Source organism: Mobula birostris, chromosome 15, assembly GCF_030028105.1.
Source record: "Mobula birostris isolate sMobBir1 chromosome 15, sMobBir1.hap1, whole genome shotgun sequence".
In the NCBI taxonomy this organism is placed as follows: domain Eukaryota; kingdom Metazoa; phylum Chordata; class Chondrichthyes; order Myliobatiformes; family Myliobatidae; genus Mobula; species Mobula birostris.
In genome coordinates, this window is record NC_092384.1 from 72,855,642 (window position 1) to 72,870,115 (window position 14,474).

Genomic DNA, 14,474 nt, shown 5'->3' on the forward strand with positions numbered 1-14,474 from the left:
CACCAAGCAAACCAAGACAAGAAAAACATAATATTGAAGGATTCTACGGCAACAGTTACTATAGTATAGGATAGTTGTCGTACTAATTCTCAAATATTATTAGCCTTTAACACATGATTTCATTGGTTATTAACAGCTGAAATATGCATTATGATTAAATATACAAACAAAGGGATTCATAATTCCATGAAGGTTCAGTTGGGTCAATATTTGTATCCAACTAGACAACCTCTGTATAAAAATAATATTTCTTTGTTCAAACTTCAGAACCAGTTTTGTGGCAAGGACCATGATGTTCTCCTTGTGCATGTATGTAAAGTGTTTCTCATGTTTCTTAGCCTGAAACATCAACTGTTTATTCATCTCCATAGATGCTGCCTGACCCGCTGAGTCCCTCCAGCATTTTGTGTGTGTTACAGTAAACAGAGTATGATTGAGGAACGAGTGCAAGTTGTCAGCGTCCAGTTCATGAGGGACGACAAGGGTCACTGCTCTCTTGTAAATGATGAGTTTCAGTGGAGGCTTTGAGGTGCTTTGTTAAAACAAAAGCTCCTGTAATCAGATCTTGAGGAAGCAGCAGCTGGACATTCAGAGCAATGCACACAAAATAGTGGAGTAACTCAGCAGGCCAAGCAGTGTCAATGGAGGGTAATCAACAGTTCACGATTCGGACTGAAACCCCTTGATCTCTTTGAGGTAAATGTGACATTTAATTGGACTATATGTGATCCGTTTCTTCCTTCCAGCCAATCACCTTCAGTAAATAATAATTAATGCCCCCCTTACCTCATATAAGCCTGTCAAATTCACCTAAAGATGATTGCCTCACCAGCACCCTCTTCAGAATTTTAGGGAACACAATATTTAAGATGAACACTTGAAACAGGATTTTTTAAATGGTAAATAGGTTTATTAATCTCACATGTACCAAGGTACAGTAAATAAATTTGCATGCCACCTACACAGATCATTTCACTCCATCAGTACATCGAGGTCTACAAGGTAAAACAATAACTGAATAGTCCTGATGAAGAGTCTTGGCCCAAAACGTCGACTGTTTATTTCCTCCATAGATGCTGACAGACCTGCTGAGTTACTCCAGCATCCTGTGTGTGTTGAAGAACAAAGTGTTACAGTTACAGAGAAAGTGCAGTACAGGAAGATGTTATGGTTTAAACCCATGAGAAGGTAGATTACACTGGACAGCAACTTTTTTGCAAAAGTGTTGCTTCCTCAGAATTCTTCTTGTTTGTTTATAATAGACTACTTGAAGATGAACACAAATATAATTTCAGATTACCTCTATCACATAGGAATTTGGAGAAACAAGAAATTAGCTTTTATTGAATACAATTTGTTTAATTACTTAACAGTGCTAAATCTGTGCAATAGTTCAACTAAGCTAAAAATGTTTTGTTGTTGATTTTCATTTGGATTCTTCTTGTTTAAGAATCCAACAACAATTATCAAGCATTGATGGATCCCAGCTGGCCTGATACTGTTTCTCCATGACTGCAAAGTCCTGATGAAACCTTTCATCATGCTCGTCACTGACAGCACCAAGATTTGCAGGATAGGTCTAAATGCCAATGCAGAAAATGAATCTTTAGTGACATGTCACTCTTCATGATTTTGTATACTTGAAACATGTTGTTAACCAGTAGTTTGGTGCTCTCTATTTGCCAAGAAAATTTTCACCAACATCCCTGAATATCTTCCATGTGATTTTCTCCAGTCCCACTAGAACTTCTTCAAATTGCCTGCCATTGATAACCTGATTGATTTGTGGACCAACAAAAAATGCCTTCCTTAATCTTAGCGTCCGTTATTCTGGCTTAAGTTATGAACTGAAAGAACAAACAGGAGGAGACGATGGCAGCGCAATGCAGCTTGCAGCGGCCACGCCGGTGAATTGTATCTGTTATCTGTCAAGTAGGGTGCCGTGCAAAATCCTAATTTGATGGAGACAGACATGAGAGCATGGAGGAACATCTGTGGAACTTCTGAAATGCCTGCTTCGCTGCCGCTGCTACTATGTGGTACATCCTTTCAGGCTTTTGTATCTTCTGCCTGATGGCTGTGGGGAGCAGGGAGGATATCCAAGGTAGGTGGGGTTTTATGTTGCCTGTCAAGGCATTTAGGCCGACACCCAAATGCTGGTGTATGAGTTTAGTGTAAATGGGTATGATAGTTTGTAAGGACAGGGTTTGCCAAATGCTCTGCTTCTGTGCTCTATGACTCTATAATTCCATGCTTAGGCTAGATTTCCAAAGTTTTTTTCTCTGAAGAAACAATTCCTGAGCATCCTCGTTATAATTTTGTCCCCTTACATAATCATTATCCAGAGTTTAATGATTTCTGTTTCTGAAAGCATATTGTGCAATATTTATTTTTGTTTGTGCAAGTTAATATAAGTTTATTGAGAAATCCTAATACTTTCTGATGCTTATAATAACACCACAATGGTCAGAATTCTTTCCCCAGCTTCAAGAACACAGGAGTTCGAATGCCACTCTCTGGAGTTGAACGTAAAACCTCAATTGATAAATCAATGTAATTCAGAGAGTCTGTTGCTTTGTCAAAAGTTTGCTGATAGCTAGAAATGTGTTTCTTGAGTTAGTGTGATTTTAAAGGTGAATTATCCCAGTGTGGTGGCACAGCGCTCAGGGTAATGCTTTACAGTGGCAGCTGGAAGATTGGGATACAGTTCCTGCCATTAACTGTAAGGAGTTTGTACGTTCTCCTCATGACCATTGGGTGCTTCAGTTTCCCTCCACATTCCAAAGCTGTGTGAGTTAGGATTAGTTAGTTGCAGGCCACTGGAGTGTGGTAAAACTGGTTGGCTACCTCTGACAAATCCTCGACACAAATGATGCATTTCACTGTATGTTTTGGACAAATGACATGAATGTACTTCTGTATGTTCCTGGTGTTCTGCTGCTGTGGATAATCCATTTCAAAGTTTGATGTCTTGTGCATTCAGAGATGCTATTCTGTACACAATGTTGTAAGACATGGTTATTTGAGTTACAGTCACCTTACTACCAGCTTCAACCAGTCTACCCATTCTTCTCTGACCTCTCTCATTAACAAGATATTTTCATCCACAGAACTGCCACTCATTGGATTTTTTTTCACTCTATTCTCTGTAAACTCTAGAGACTGTTGTGTATGAAAATCCCAGGAGATTAGCAGTTTCTGAAATCCTCAAACTACCCCATCTGGCACCAACAATCATTCCATGGTCAAAGTCACTTAGATCACATTTCTTTCCTATTCAGGTGTTTAGTCTAAAAAAACCAGAATCTCTTGACCATGTCTGCATGCAGTTATGCATTGAGTTGCTACCACTTGATTCACTGATGAGATTTTGTATTAACGAGCAGATGTACAGATGTACCTAATGAAGTGGCCACTGAGTGTACACGGACTTTAGTTAACATCTCTGAAAGAAGTCTCTGGCTAAGGTAATAATGTTGTTGAGGGAGCTTGCTAGGCACACAGTGGTCCTGATTTTTTTGACATTCCAACTGTTAATGACACTTCAAATGATTTAGTAATATTCAGACAAATTTATGCCTTTCTACAAGGAAGCTGTGATTTAGTCACTTGATATACAGTACTGTGCAAAAGTCTTGGACACATATATATATAGCTAGTGTGTCTAATACTTTTGCACAGTACTGATGTAATCTTATGTATTTCACTGTACTGCTGCGGCAAAAAAAACAAATTTCATGACATATGTGAGCGATGATAAATCTGACTCTGCTGTGTGTTTTATTGTGGATTAAGAGTGAAAAAAGGAGCAGGGTGAGGGGAATCATGGTTGGGAAAAGGGGAAGGGAGAAGGGAGGGAGTGGATAGCACCAGAGAGACGTTCGGTAATGCCTAATAAACAAATTGTTTAAAATCAAATGACCTTGCCTGGTGAATCAGTGCTGGGTGTGTCTGGATCTGTGCCAACCCCAGCACTTGGCACTCCTCCTCTACCTCCTGTCCCATACCCCTCCCGCAGCACTCCGCCCTCACCATTCGCAGCATCCTTTGCTTGCGCCAGATTTACAAGCTCGCTCTCCGCTCCACGTTGACAAATACTTTGTCATCTTCTCCCTTCCTTTTGAGTCCTGGAGAATAAAAGAACAATCTCAGCCCAAAACATCAACTGTTCGTTCATTTCCAGAGATGCTGCCTGATCTGCTGAGTTCCTCCAGCATTTTGTGTGTGTATGTTGCTCTGGATTTCTTTTCCAGCATCAGCAGACTTTATCATATTGACATGACTGTGCACCCGAACTATATATATACATGCCTCAGACTTTTTGAGCAGTACTGTACTTCCTCCTGTTTATCACCCATAGGTGTTTAAGTCAGAGTTACCTACTCCTTATCTAGTTGCTGAGATAAGCAGGAATCCTGCCTTGAATTCTTTCCGAATAATTTTGTAATTTGATGGTGCTCCGCGCAATAGGCTTTGTCTCTCTGCGCCTTGGTATCGCAATTAAAAATTCAATGTTGCACAGCTTGACTTTTCAAATTATGTCAGAATTGAAGCTAATTACTAATGTAGGCTGGCCTGTTCAGTACAATAAATATTACCTCCGCTCTTTGTCTTCATCCATTTGTCCCAATTACAGGTAATTTGCCGCTTACTCCTTTCCCATTTTTCTGATGTGCTTGCATTTTCTCTAATGGACCAGTTAATGCAGAGAGGGGATGCTTTATTTTATGTGTTTACAGCTGGGTAATATCACTCACATTGCCTGCAAAGTAAGATCTCTGTTGATGGCTAAGTACATCGGTTAACAACTCTCCGCACAATCTGTTTTCTGGTGCACAATTGCCCAGGCTACTACATAAGTAGCGTTTGAAAAAGGCAAAGCCTACAGAAAAAGGCAAAATAAAATACTTGAATGTGCCCCCACTTCCAGTCTGGTCAGTTGAGCAGGTGCCAACTCTGGGCTGGTAAAAGCAGAACATTTAATGAAGGCTGCTTTCAGAGATCAGTCATAAAATTAAAACCTGACCACCAAACCCTGGCAGATCGTGACCAATTGAGAACTCTAATTGCAAAAGCTAAGTTAAGTACCTTTCAAGAGCAGTTGGAGGTATCTGTTACTTGTACTTATGTAGAACATAGAACAGTACAGCACAAGAACAGGCACTTTAAAGATTCAAAGTACTTTTAGTGTCAAAGTATTTATACAGTGCACAACCCTGAGATTCCTACAGACAGCCATGAAACAAAGTAAAAACCTGTTCAAAGAAAAACATTAAGTACCCAAAGCACAAAAAACCTGAGCAAATCACGGATATAGCAAACAAACACAAACAGAGAATGTAAAACATTAAACCTAAAGTGTCATTGCAAGAGTCTAGGAATGTTCAGTTCAGTTCAATCTAGCATTGTGTCATTTGTTTACTGTAGGCACCAGAGCCAGTCTGCTCTGATCAAAATCAGGCAAAATAGCAATAAAAAAGGAGTAACTAAAAACCAGAAACACAGCATTAACATGAACTACAAAGTCCAGTCCACAAACCACGTTGGCTAAACCTTACCCAAAGCCCAAGACTCTGGCCGAACACAGACACCTTCCTTTGGGAGCAGCAAGCACCTCCCTGTGGGATCTGTGAGCGAGAGCGAGAGAGAGAGACTGGTCACAAGTAGGCAGACGAAGCTGTTGACCCGTTTGCTTTCCGCTCAGCTTCCCCCAATGCTTTAATCGGTGAGATCAGAAAGAAATGGAGTCTATCGCTCACGGGCTCGTGCTCTATCCGGGCTACTAGTCCTCCAGGCCACACACTTTGTTCTGGTGTTGTGCCAAGCTAATTAAACTAGTTACTAAATGCCTAACTGTGGTGTGGGGTGTGTCCAGGGAGAAGTAGCACCAATCTGGGGAAGCTCACTCACCTTTGGTCATGACCAGACACTCAGCTGTAACTTGTTGCTTCTAAGTAGCTGTTTGCATGTGACACCAGCCATACCCCTGTACACCACTTCAACGTGCAGGCTGAACCAAGTGATGGTAGCTGGCAGCCCTCATACCCCGGTGAGTTAGGGACATGTCTGTCCTAACATGCAATGTCATCTCCAGCAGACTGGGCGGGTAAGATCTACAGGTTCTGTCATGCTCCATGGAGAGCAAATGGCATGCCGAGACACAAAAGTTATGGTCGTCCATGGCGACCCAGGAAGACCCCAGTTATGGCGACTACTCATCCCACTAGACCGAGATTTCCGAAGGTTGAGAGAGTGGAAATACCCCAGTGCAATTGCTTTCCACTTTATAAATTCTCCTGCACAGTTTTCCTGTGATTATCAGATAGGACAGACAATCACCACAAGTGCTTAACGAGTCCCTCATGCCCATATCCCTTCACTCTTTTGCATTCAGTTGCCTATCTAAGTGCCTCTTAATCACCTTTTATAAGAAAAGATTAGCTTTATTTGTCACAGGTATATTGAAGCATCAAAATGTACAGCAACAAGGAACAAGACAGTCCATGGGTTTGCTGGGAGCAGCCTGCAAGTGTTGCCACGCTTCTGGCACCAACACAGCAAACTAAGGTCTTTGGAATGTGGGAGGAAACTGGAGCACCTATAATAACCCACACAATGGTTAAATTCCTGAAACAGTATTCAGGACTGGACTATTGATCTGGAGATGTAAATCAATCAAAACAGCTGAGGTATTTGACATTGAGTGATTAAATCAGTGAACAAAAGGCAGGTAATCTTCATAATGAAGGCTGCTGGATTGCATTTTACCTGTCAAGATGAAGAGACTCGACCTCAATCATCGACTGCCTATTTCTCTCCACAGACTCACTGAGTCTGCCTGACCTACCGAATCGCTTCAGTATTCACTTTGTTTCTCCAGATTTCAGCATCTATAGTCTCTCCTGTTTACATAGCAATAACCCTTTGAGTTCCCAAATGTTTTTAGAAATGGTCTGCCTATGTGGTCTGGAGTATAGGTAACTCCAGACATCAATGCATTGATGCTTGAAAATACATTGGCAAATGTTCAGTTCAAGGGCAGTCACAATAGTCCTGCCTTTCCACTCACATCCATCCCCCCGGATGAATAAAATTTTAAAAATTCAAAACATACTACTACCACTACGTTGACTCAGGCCTAGGGGGCTGGCGTCGGGCACGATGACGGACTCTCCACTTCTCCCTCTAAGCATATTTATTATCAAAATATGTATACTATATGTAACCTTGAGTTTTGTCTCCTTACATGCAGCCACATAACAAGGAAACCCCAAAACACATAAAAAAAGACCATTAAACGCCTAATTAAAAAAAAAACAAATCATGCAAAAAAATCAAAGTAAGTAATTACCATTTAGAACTGAGGTTCATGAATGTGAGTCCAGAGCCACGAAGCCAGTCATCAATGCAGTCAATTTGGGAGCCCATTGGTTGCAGGCCACAGCCTCAGTTCAGCCCAGAGACAAGCGAAGTTCACGGAGCAGCAGGCTGAACTGATCCGTCCCTCGCCTCCGGACCTTTTCAATCTTAAGTTGTTCAAACCTCAGGTTGTTCGTTGCGCTCAGAACTGGGCCCTGCCACTTCGATACACTCTTGGCCAGGCCCTGCCACTTAAGTGGATCAAACTTCAGGTCTTCTCTCGCTCTTAGGCCTGGACCCAGGTCCCACTACCTCGACTATGCGCACCTCTGCTTATCTCACACCAGTTCTGCAGCATCGAATCGCTTAAAAGCCCACTCCAGCAATGCGCTGCTGTCATGCCTGAGCCAAGCCACCTTGATTCAGCTTGTACCCACTATGCCACAACCATCCTAGACCCTGGAGACTTCAGTTCACAGTGTAAAAATGCCAAGTCGTATAGGCAGTTCAACAGCTCAACTCCAAAAGAGAAGTTACAGGCTATTGATTGCAGTAATCATGTCTGAAAAGAAGAGTGATTTATACAGTAATATTTTTTGTTTCGTGTGCTACTGGAAAGTCATCACTGTGCTCCAACAGTGCCATCTTAATAGCTTCAATTTCAATAGGTTTCAATAGGTACATTTAATGTCAGAGAAATGTATACAATTTACATCTTGAAATTCTTTTTCTTTGCAAACGTCCATGAAAACAGAGGAGTGCCCCAAAAAATGAATGACAGTTAAATGTTAGAATCACAACGCACCCCCAGCTCTCCCTCCCACGCATAAGCAGCAGCAAAGCAACTCCCCCCACCAGCAAAAAAGTATCTGCACCCTCCACCGAGCACTCAAGCATGCAGTAAAGCATCAATTAAGACACCGACTTGCAGTACCCCAAAGACTTCACCCAGTAATTCGACATACCACAGGCTCTCTCTCTCTCCCCAATAAGGGAAAAAGAGGTATCCCCGTTTCTCAGCGAGAGGGGAGACATAACAAAACAACTCGTTGATTTGTGGTGTTAAAAGTCTGTTGTGTCACTTTTTCCAAGCTCTGAGCCCAAAGATCTCGGGTCTCTGGACAAATAGCCAGCAACCAGCTTGTTGCTTTTGAATACAATTTATGTTTCTGGCCAAAACCCTTCAGCTGTCCTGCCAAAGGTTTTCTGCCTGAAACGTCAACTGCCTGACCTTCTGAGTTCCTCCAGCATTTTGTGTGTGTTGCCCAGGTTTCCAGTATCTACAGATTTTATCTTGTTTGTGATTAGAGCTTTCAAGACCGGTTTTTGTTAATACCAATTGACAGGGAGATAAGGAGTTGAGATGGAATTGAGATAAAGATCGGTTATGAGCAAATTGACTTTGCTAACAGATGAGACTGAGTAACATAATAGACATAGAAACACTGAAAATAGGAGAGAAGAAAATCTTTTTACCCTGCTCTGCCATTCACAATGATCTTGTCTGGTTATCTAAATTCTATACCCTGTTCCAGCTTTCTCTCCATATCCCTAAGATCCCTCTTACACTATGAAACTCGACTAACTCTTTCTTGAATAGGCTTAATGTTTTGGCTGCCACAACTCTCTGTGGGAGTAAATTTTCCTGGTTTGCAAGTCATAGAGTTATGCAGCTTGGAAACAGTCCCTTGGAAGAAGCCCATCTTGACTCATTTGCCCACCTTTGACTCATATCCTTCTGAATCTTTCCTCTCCATGTACCTGCTGGAGTGCTGACTAAGAGCTGTTAATGTACCTGCTTGGAGAGTATGGGATGTCCGGGGAGAGTTAGCACATCTGGTGAAGGGGTCATTTTGGGACAGCTTACTCACCTTTGGGTCCCCACCAAAGGTTCAGCTCCCACCAAGTAGCTGTTTGTATGTGATAGTAGCCACAACCCGGTACGACAGTTTGACAGGTGCGTTAGACCAGGGGAGGGAAGCCGGTTGCCTCATAGGCTAGTTAGGGATATGCTCACCCCAACATGCGAAATCAGCTCCAGTGAACTGGGTGGACCAGATCTACAGTGAGATCCAATAACTAGGAAGGCTGTACTGCAATGCTCCATGGAGAGCGAAAGGTATAACAAAGCACAGATGTCACTGTCATCTACTGCAACCAAGGAAGACCCACTTTATGATGATTGTTCGTCCCACTGGACCTGTACTTCTGAGTGGAGCTACCCTAGTGCGTCGGCTATTCCTCTTTCAAAAACTCTCCCACACAAGTTTCCTGTCACCGTCAGACACAATGCACAACTCCTAAAGTACCTGCCTCCACCACTTCCCCTACATCTTATCAATATATGGACCATGCTCAAGGTGAAAAAGTTGCCTGTCGGGTTCCTGTTAAATTTTTATAGTCATAGTCATACTTTATTGATCCCGGGGGAAATTGGTTTTCGTTACAGTTGCACCATAAATAATTAAATAGTAATAAAATCATAAATAGTTAAATAGTAATATGTAAATTATGCCAGGAAATAAGTCCAGGATCAGCCTATTGGCTCAGGGTGTCTGACCCTCCAAGGGAGGAGTTGTAAAGTTTGATGGCCACAGGCAGTAATGACTTCCTATGACGCTCTGTGTTGCATCTCGGTGGAATGAGCCTCTGGCTGAATGTACTCCTGTGCCCAACCAGTACATTATGTAGTGGATGGGAGACATTGTCCAAGATGGCATGCAACTTGGACAGCATCCTCTTTTCAGACACCACCGTCAGAGAGTCCAGTTCCATCCCCACAACATCACTGGCCTTACGAATGAGTTTGTTGATTCTGTTGGTGTCTGCTACCCTCAGCCTGCTGCCCCAGCACACAACAGCAAACATGATAGCACTGGCCACCACAGACTCGTAGAACATCCTCAGCATCGTCTGACAGATGTTAAAGGACCTCAGTCTCCTCTGGAAGTAGAGACAGCTCTGACCCTTCTTGTAGACAGCCTCAGTGTTCTTTGACCAGTCCAGTTTATTGTCAATTCGTATCCCCAAGTATTTGTAATCCTCCACCATGTCCACACTGACCCCCTGGATGGAAACAGGGGTCACCGGTACCTTAGCTCACCTCAGGTCTACCACCAGTTCCTTAGTCTTTTTCACATTAAGCTGCAGATAATTCTGCTCACACCATGTGACAAAGTTTCCTACCGTAGCCCTGTACTCAGCTTCATCTCCCTTGCTGACCTCCCTTACTTATCTCACGTTAAGCCTACAATCAGCCCTTTAGTTCTTAATTCCCCAAACCTAGGGAAAAGAGGCTGTGTGCACTCACGCTGTCTATGCTCCTCATGATCTAACTCTCCTTTATTAGATCACTCCACATTCTCCCATGCTCCAATGAATAAAATCCCTGTTCAATCTCTTTCTATAACTCACTCTCTCAAGTCCTGGGAAAAGCTTTGTAAATCTTTTCTGATCTCTCGGAGCAGAAACTTCCCCTCTGTTTGGTCTTAAATTGCTTACCCGTGATCTTTAGCCTGTGGTTTCCTGGTTCTGGAGTCCACATACACAGGAAACATCCTTCTTGAATGTCAGTCTCCTGCTGTTATATTAACATCTGCCTCATCCAGCTACCAAGCATAGGTTATGGGGCCAAGAAAATGGCTTTGCTAAAATTTAGGGCAGGATTAATAAATAGTATTTTCTTTCAAGGTGCACAGTCAGTGGAAAGCTATTATAAGAAACTGCCTAAGAGTGATAAATGGATTTCATTTAAATAAATTAACAGAGATCAGAGACAAATTGGCAAGAAGAGTTAGGCAGTCCAAAATGTAATCATTTTAACATTCTTTGTAGAAGTGGAATCTACTGAGAGAAAGAGCACAGAAACAGGCCTTTCGGCCAGCTGGTCTGTGCTGACCCTTTGACATTGATCCTACATCAATCACATGTATTTGTTCTCCCCACATTCCCGTCATCTCCTCCCAGGTTCTCCTGCTCAGCAACAAACAACGGACAATTCCCAGTGACCATCTGCTTGCCTTTGGGATCTGGAAGAAAACCAGAATACCCAGAGGACATCAGGGTGAACATACAAGCCTCACATAGACAGTAATAAGGGTAGTTGAAATTTATGGGGGATTTTAATATTGATTTAATTTTTTGCCCATCTGCATTTCAAGATTCATGACTCAAGACTGCTTAGTATCATTTCCAGCACACAGGTGCAAAGGAAGATGGAATAATTGTTAATCCTGATCGAATGCAGCATAAAATAGATAAAGTACACAATAATAAGAAATCACAATAACTATAAATACATAAGATAGTTTATATACATATATTGATTGTATGTCCATAAAGTGATGATGTTGGTGCGTGGCCAAGTGGTTAAGGCATCGGTCTAGTGATCTGAAGGTCGTGAGTTCGAGCCTCAGCTGAGGCAGCGTGTTGTGTCCTTGAGCAAGGCACTTAACCACACATTGCTCTGTGACGACACTGGTGCCAAGCTGTATTGGCCCTAGTGCCCTTCCCTTGGACAACATCGGTAGCATGGAGAGGGGAGACTTGCAGCGTGGGCAACTGCCGGTCTTCCATGCAAAGGTCTCATGAGATTAACGGATGCCTATATATAAAAGTGATGATGGTAGGCACAAGACTGTAAATGAGGTGACTCTGGCAGGAAGTGGTAAAGTAGTGGTGGCTTGGGGTGTGGTGGTGGGAGTTAGTGGATGGAGGTGTTGATCAGCCTTGCTGCTTGGGGAAAATATCTGCTTTTGATTCTGGTCCTGGTGTGGATGCTACGTAGCATCCTCCCTGATGTCGGTGGGACAGTCCATGAGCAGGGTGGGTAGGATCCTTCATGATATTGCTGGCCTCTTTTCTGGCACCTTGTTAATTGACTGAAAGGAAACTGGAATGGATATTGAAAAAGAAGAATTGTAGAATAATTTCATCAATTGTAGAATAGCATGCATTATGAAGTAGAGGGGCTAATCTATAATAAAAGCTGCACTTAGCAAACCGCAATCACAAGGATAATCTGGATGCTCCAGTTCCCACCCACATTCCAAAGACGTACAGGTTAGTAAGTAAAATGGTCACATGGGTGTACTTGGGTGATAGGGTCTCACAGGGCCAGGTGGGGCCTCTTACCATGCTGTATCTCTAAATTTACAGGAAAGAACAAAGTGTTGCAGGAACTCAGGGGGCTAAAAGTGGGTGAAAATAAACAGTTAAAAGAGTCTGGTTCAGTACATGAGGGAGAAAGAAAAAGATGGATTTGCTGGTATGAAGGGAGATGAACAAGTGTGAGGTGAGAGCACAAATTACAGTGCAAACCGGTCAGAGCAAATGGAAATATAAATTATAAACAGGAATTGCAGGGATCAGAATACCTGAAGTCTCTTCGAGGACTTTGCTGATCAAACAAATGTACTCAGACATCCAGAATAGCAATTAAACTCTACAAGATCTCCCCCTGAGTTAACAACATCAATTCTTCAAAGGGCAGCTTACTCAGAGATAGCTACACTTTGCATTAAAGGGTATCGAGTTCCTTCTCTAGAAAAACAGTGTGTGAAAAATGTTACAGGACGTCTGCCGGCTGAAGATAAAAACATGATGACCCATTTTAATGTTGATAATGTTTTGACATTGTGGCAAAGGAGACCAAGGTAACAAAACTCTGTTGCTTGGATATTAATGCTCACACTGGAGCACTAACATTAATTCTACAAACTCTCTTGCAGGATCAGTGAACCGATATTCTTAAATTGATTATGTTATATACAGTACTGTGCAAGAGTCATAGGTACATACTGTATATATAGCTAAGATGCCAAAGACTATTGCACAGTACTGCAGTAATTTTATGTACTGCTGTCACAAAAAAAACAAATTTCATAACATATGTGAGTGATGATAAACCCGATTCTGATATGGGCCTCTATTGTGGACTGAGAGTGGGAAGGGGGAAGGGGGGAGGGGGAGGGGAATGTCAGTTGGGAAAAGGGGAAGGGAGAGGGGAATGATGGTTGGGAAAAGGTGAAGGGAGAGGGGAAGGAGCAGAAAGCACCAGAGACACATTCTGAAATGATCAATAAACCTATTTTTTGGTATCAATGGACCTTGCTTGTTATCTCAGGGTTGGGTGTGTCTGCACCTGCACCACCCCCTGCCTCTGGCTCTCCTTCTTTGCCACCTGTCCCGCACTCCTCCCACAGTGCTCTACCCTTGCCATTCTCAACATCCTTTGCTCCCGCCAGAGGAGGCCAAGGTTGAACTCTGAACTCTGACACGCCAAGCTGTAATAACATCATGCTAACCACTATGCTGTCATCTGATTTGGTCAAGAGGATTGGTCCAAAAATCATAATGGGAAAGAAATGTGATCTATGTGTCTTTGACCATGGAATAGCTGAAAGTAGATCATAGCTGGATGCTGAATGTCCAAGGATACACTTTGTATCGAAAGGACAGGCAGGAAGGCAGAGGGGCTAGCTTGGCCCTGTTGGCAAAAAATGAAGTCAAATCTTTAGAAAGAGGTGACATAGGGTTGGAAGGTGTTGAATCATTGTGGATAGAGCTAAGGAACTGCAAGGGTAAAAAGATCCCGCTGGGAGTTGTATACAGAACTCCAAACAGTAACAAGGATGTGGCCTACAAATACCACTGGAAGATAGAAAATACATGCCAAAAGGGCAATGTTACAATAGTTGTGGGGGACTTCAATATGCAGGTAGATTGAGAAAATCAGGTTGATGCTGGATTCTAGGAGGGGAATTTCTAGAGTGCCCATGAGATGGCTTTTTAAAGCAGCTCGTGGTTGAGCCCACTAGGGGATCAGCTATTCTGGATTGGGTGTTGTGCAATGAACCAGAGTTGCTTAAGGGGAAAAGAACCCTTCAGGGCAAGTGATTACAACCTGATAGAATTCACCCTGAGGTTTGAGAAAGAGACGCTAAACTCATATGTACCATTATTACAGTGGAGTAAAGGGAATTACAGAGACATGAGAGATGAATTGACCAGAACTGATTGAAAAAAAACACTGGTAGTGTTGATGACAGAGCAGATAAGACTGGAATTTCTGAACACAATTTGGAAGGCACAGGATATATACATCACACAGACAA